The sequence below is a fragment of the Hippopotamus amphibius genome, chromosome 6 (genome assembly GCF_030028045.1).
Source record: "Hippopotamus amphibius kiboko isolate mHipAmp2 chromosome 6, mHipAmp2.hap2, whole genome shotgun sequence".
NCBI lineage: Eukaryota > Metazoa > Chordata > Mammalia > Artiodactyla > Hippopotamidae > Hippopotamus > Hippopotamus amphibius.
Window position 1 is genome coordinate 85017563 of NC_080191.1, and position 6279 is coordinate 85023841.

General features: G+C 39.6%; 1 non-coding gene across 1 annotated transcript; it reads right to left on the reverse strand.

The window, feature by feature from the left end:
• Positions 1–276: 276 nt before the first annotated feature.
• Positions 277–352, reverse strand: LOC130856198 (small nucleolar RNA SNORD36). Its single transcript, XR_009054491.1, has one exon. It is a non-coding gene; the product is annotated as a small nucleolar RNA SNORD36 (small nucleolar RNA).
• Positions 353–6279: the final 5927 nt, after the last annotated feature.

The window sequence follows — 6279 nt, forward strand, 5'->3', positions numbered from 1 at the left end:
CAGGTCTTCCTGTGGACCAGACGCCCCAGCCTGGCCTTCCCCTTGATGATGTGGTAGGGAACCCCCATCTTCCAGTACAGGGTGGGCAGGAAGATCAGCAGCTCGATGGGATCCACGTCATGTGCAGTCACCACCAACTGAGCCTTCTTGTTCTCCACCAAGATGGTGACAGTATTAACCCCTAGAACACACACAGCAGTTTGCATGGAGAGGGGTGGGGGCTGCTGTTCACAAAAGCAGTTCTACTGTGTTAGAGCTGGGGCTCTAATCCTGGCTACGACTCACGGTTAAAAAGCTTGGATTTTACTCTTCACAGTGATTCCAGGTGAACAAATTCATGCAGTTTGTGTTATTTTTATTTGCATGTATGTACTATTAATCCACAACACTAGCAAAAAGTATTTAGGGTTGAGCCACCTGGATGAATACCAGGATACTGATATAAGGAAATTTCAAATAGAGAATAGAGATAATGGGGACCCTTTAATACACTGGGAAGAAGTCAAGAGTTGGATGTGACCAAAAAATCTTATGTTCTAAGAAGGCTGTTGCTGTTAGCATCGATCCTGTACTGGCACCAGGATGATAATAAACTATTACCTGTCCATCCAAGGAAGGTAATTGTTAAATCTAATGACTGCTTTAGGGAAGAAGAGGATGACAATTCTTAGGTGAAATTGATGCTTCTACTCTGATGCAGGTCTGGGACTAGGTATTCAGTAGGTGTGACAGCCCCTTCACTGGAGAACACTGCTTATTAGCCTTGGAGTCAGGAGGTAGTTGAAAGGACCAGGTAATATTTGAGTTCCATATTTTTCACTGTGTGTGAAAGAGAATTCAATGTTTTCTCTTTGGGAAGAAGACAATGTGATTTAGTCAACTGTGGATAAAAGAAATAATGAGTCAAGTCTAAAATAAGAAGACGATTGTATATAAAATAAGGTCCTTCGATATAAAACTCCCTCATATTTAGGGTTAGACATCAATTAGCCTTTCCTACCTCTTGGCTATCCCCCCCTTTCCTCGGGAAGTGTCCTCCCTCTGTGGCCAAGGGAGCGGGAAGCCCTCATGAGATGTTACCTCTAGACCTGCCTTTCACAGGAAGCTTCGAGACCCAGTCTGCTCTCCTTCCTTATTAAGATCCTCAGACTTTCTTCTCTCTCATCGTGACATCATGCTGGGTGTTATGGACTGAATCTCCCCCCTCACCCCCAATTCATGTGTTGAAGTCCTAACCCCCAGTACCTAAGAATGTGGCCTTGTTTGGAAATAGAGTCTTTGTAGATAATCAAGTTAGGATAAGATCATTAGGGTGAGCCCTTATCCAATATGATTGTGTCCTTAAAAATTGCGTAAATTTGGACACAGAGATGGAGACACAGGGAGAACAGTGTGAAGATGAAGGAAGAAATTGGGTGATGCCTTTACAAGCCAAAAAGTACCAAAGATGGCCAGCAAACCACCAAAAGCTAGGAAAGATGCATGGAACACAGCCTTTAGAAGGAACCACCCTGCTGACAGCTTGATCTCAGACATTCCAAAAATGTGAGGTGATAAATTTATTTTGTTTAAGCCAAATGGTTTGTGGTACTTTGTTAGAGCAGCCCCAGCAAACTAACATCCTGGGGAAAGCAATTTAGTGAGGAAGTCTTCTTTACAAAGATAAAAAGATGTAACAAAGGCATTACCAACTATTTCCCAGATCTTTCATTGTTCTTGACAATTGGAGACACCACAGACATAAGAAAGTCAGGTTAAAAGGTGAAGTAGAAAATAGGAAGAATGTTTGAAAATCTGTGTTAAGAGCCTTTAAACCCTGGGTCACTTCTACAGCCTCACACAGATAAGCAACTATCCCAGCTAAAACCGAAGGCTTATTCTCTAAGAAATTGACCTTGAGAAGTTCTGGATTGAAGGACAGAAAGTGAAGCCCACCACCACCAAATTCTTCCCTCCCTCAGCTCCCAGAAACCAGGCTTTTTGTATCCCTCTCCTTCCAGGCAAAAGACGTCAGAGCTCTCTTTGAAAATTGTTCATCCTGATAAATGGAATATTGCCTCCCATGTCAGTAAACAAAGGATGTCACAGTCATCAGCAGTTGCAGCCACAGCCTATGGTGAGGTGGTGAACCCTGAGGGAACTCAGAAAGTAGAGCATACCTGCCATCCGGCAGCCATCAGACTGCAGCCACTCCCTGCGGTGAGCCCTGAGGAGACTAGGATGAGACTGCACAGGATAGTGACCCCAGAGAGCTGAGGTGCATATCAAAGGAATGACTTCAGGAAGCCCAGACTTTTGCATTTTCCCATACAAATAAAAGCTATAAATGCCTTGACATATCTGGTTTTCTTTAAATATATATATATATATATATATATATATATATATATATATATATATATGTATATATATATATACTCTAATATGTATAAAATAAATAACTAATGAGAACCTGCTGTATAGCACAGGGAACTCTACTTCACTTTGCTGTACAGTAGAAACTAATACAACATTGTAAAACAACTATACCCCAATTAAAGACTATAATCTTTTGACGTTCAGACTACCTGCCCTTTGTTGCAAAATTCCCAAATACCCTGGCTGCCCCACTGGCCTCCTAGGAGCAGTTCTCTCAGGGTTACTTAAAATGCTGCCACCCAGGCTTGAAGTCCTAAAAATTCCTGCCAAATAAAACATGTAACTCTCAAGTTTTAGGTTGTGAATAAAGTTTTAGTGGACAATCCCCAGAGAAAATGTCTACAATTTCCTACAGTTGGACTTCCCCTAATTAAATGGCTAAGTTTCTATCTGATTACTCTAGAGTAAAGTTCAAAATAAATAATTCTAAGAGATTCCATGTAGCTCTTTAGTGCCTCACTCTGTAAGTTAAAGAAAAAATAAAAGATCATCAGACATTTGAGAAAAGCCTCTAACATGAATGGTAGAGACCAAAAGATAAAAATCAGAGAAATAGGACTTGGGAAATGAACTCCAGAGGCAATGCAGGGACTGATGAATACATCAACAGATTCCATACTCTCTATAGAAGAATCCTAGAAAATGTTGCTTTTTAATAGTAATAATAATAATAATACCCAAGTAGCTGTAAAAGGGGGTATATTATTCCATAATATGGAAAGAGGTCTCAGAAATTTAAAATATGGTAGCAGAAATAGAACACAATGAATAGATATAAAACATTGAAAACATTTTTCAGAAAGTAGGAACAAAGGATAAAGTAGGAACAAAAGAGATGGAAAATAGGAGAACATATTTTTAAAAATATGTTCAGGAAGCCTAATATTTGACAGATAGAGGCTCTAGTCAGGGAAACCAAAGCGATGGGACAGAAGAGATCATCAACAGGCCTGCCAGAGAGCTTTCCAACAGAAGTGTTCACCTGATGCAAACTCAAACCACCAGTCAACTGTGAGGACAGAAGAAAGCCTTTGTATACACGTGGGGTCTCACAAAGTTATCTCCTGTATATTTTCTGGAAGTTGGTAGAGGAAGTGCTCCACCAAAACCAGGAAGTACACAGTACAGGAGAAAGACATGGGATCAGAGGACAGAGGGTCCTAACAGAGGAAATGGGAGAAGGCAATTCCAAGCATACAGGTGGAGACAGGTGCCAGGGCATCAGCTGGACAAGCCTGGGTTAGAGCAGGAGGACAGGGGGCCACCCAGGGGAAGTCCCCCCAAAAGACCACAATGAACTGGTGAGAATCCTGATTGGTTTTTTAGTGAGATGAATTTGAGACTTTTTTAGGACATTTTTAAAGTATATAAATTAGTGATGAATGCACAGAAGCCTAAGCAGGCAAACAAAACCAAGCAAACAAATAAACAACAGTAACAAACAAACAAAAACACCACAGTCAAATAGAAAGACTAGGAAAAAGTAATTGAAAAGTAAATGTTACAAAGAAAGAAAATATAATTATATATGTACTATGTGAATGAGCTGTAGCAATATATATATATAATCATAATTTTGCTAAAAATAAATATTGACTTAATGAAAGTTATGATATAACCACATTGTGAGAATGGGGTAAGATGTATATGTGTTTGGTCATATAAGATATTTTAAAAATGCACCTCTGTGTAGGGTGCCAATGATAATATCTAAAAAATAATGATATACTATTTATAAGCCTGCTGTTTGGGAATGGGAAGTAAAAGAATAGAATAAAAAGATAATATCATTTAAATTAGTAATTACTTTTGGCAGTGGAAATAAGTGGTGATTAAGGATAGGACAGGACACTAGTGTTTTTTGTTGTAAGCCTTACAATAATAGCATTTGACTTTAAAAATATATACACACATTATTTTTTTAAATTTTATTTATTTATTTATTTATTTATTTATTTATTTATTTATTTATTTTAAGCTCTTTATTGGAGTATAATTGCTTTACACTGTTGTGCCAGTTTCTGCTGTACAGCAAAGTGAATCAGCTGTATTTATACACATATCCCCATATCCCCTCCCTCCCTTGAATCAGCTGTATTTATACACGTATCCCCATATCCCCTCCCTCCCTCGACTCCCTCCCACTCTCCCTATCCCAGCCCTCTAAGTCATCATGCATCATCAAGTTGATCTCCCTGTGTTATGCATCAGCTTCCTACTAGCTATCTATATTACATTTGGTAGTGTATATATTGTCAATGCTACTCTCTCCCTTCGTCCCAGCTTCTCCTTTGTCCCCCACTGGCATTATGTACAATAACCAGGACATGGAAGCAACCTAAATGCCCATAAAGAGATGGACATAGAATCTGACACACATTATTTTGAAGAAAGACGGAAGAAAGAAAAAAAGAGGGAACAAAGCAAAAAGGGAAGGAGGGATGGAGGAAAGAAGGGAGGGATGAAAGGGGGAGGGCGGGAGGGATGAAAGGGGGAGGGCAGGGGGGAGAAAGGGAGAGAGAGAGAGAGAGAGAAAGAAAGAAGAGTTAAGAAGAGGCAGAGTGACTACAGGCAAATAATAGAATGATAAGTATTTTAGCCCTACATAATACATCAGCTATTTGTGTGTGTTATGAGGATATTGGGGGTGGAGAGGAAGGGATGATCTATCCTATATCTTTTCCTCTTTGGAACTAAAATCCCCAAATCCTTGTCATGTTAGTGAGAATTCAATACCCAGCCTCACTTTCATACAACCCCAGGTTGATTCAGTGTTCTCTCATGATTCTGGACAAAGTGATTGGCTCAAGGATGGACACATCATTGATATACATTGATATGGTTACTGGGGGATACATTGTCTTTTTTCCTCCTGGATTTCTTAGCTCTTACCTGGAACTGCTGGGGATCATCTTTGCTACCATGTGATTGCATCTTTCTGGAATAAAGCAAACACAGGGGAAAATGGAGGGTAAAAATAGACACAGCCTAAGGTATTGAGGATATTGCACCTGAATTTTATCATGCTTGAAATGGGGCAAGGGTTTCTTAGTTATTCATGTGAATGCATCTCGTGCTTTGCCTAGTTTGATCTGGCTTCTGCCATCAGTCACCAAGAGTCTGAGTAGCACTGAGCCTTATCTCCATTCTCCAGTCTCTTTCTTCTTTGTCCCTGACTTGTTTACACCACCAACCTCAGGCACCCATAGTTCTCTTTTATAAAAATCCACATTCGAATAACCTACATCAACCTAGCTTTGAAAGCAAATCAATATGTTGTTTTATTTGAGAGTATTTGAATGTTGATATGGCATGAAATAGAGATGAATATTAGGATGTTCTTTTGAATTTTATTTTTTATGTTTAATTTATTTATGTTTATTTATTGAAGTATAGTTGATGTAATGTTGTGTTAGTTTCTTGTGTACAACAAAGTGATTCAGTTTTACACACACACACACACACACACACACACACGCACACAGGAGGGTGAGTCAAAAATTATCTGCACTCAGGTTATAGTAAAACTTCTGTTGGCCACACTGTCTTATCAGTGCTTTCCGTTCAAAGCTACTGTCTCCCCAGTAACTACTGTGCACGTGTGAACATGTTACATCAGTTCATTTGTAACTGCGGTGGGAGCAAAAGTGGATGCCCCACTTGTGATTTGCATGAAAGAAGAACAGCGTGCAGTGATTAGTTTTTTGTGGTCTGAAGGTGTGCACATCTGCACACTTCTGCCTACACTGTTGACACTGCGAAAACTTTCTTTTGAGCTGTTAAAGCATCCTCCCTATAGTCCTGATCTTGTTCCATTGGACTTTTACCTCTTTGGTCCCCTGAAAGCAGCCCTATGAGGAT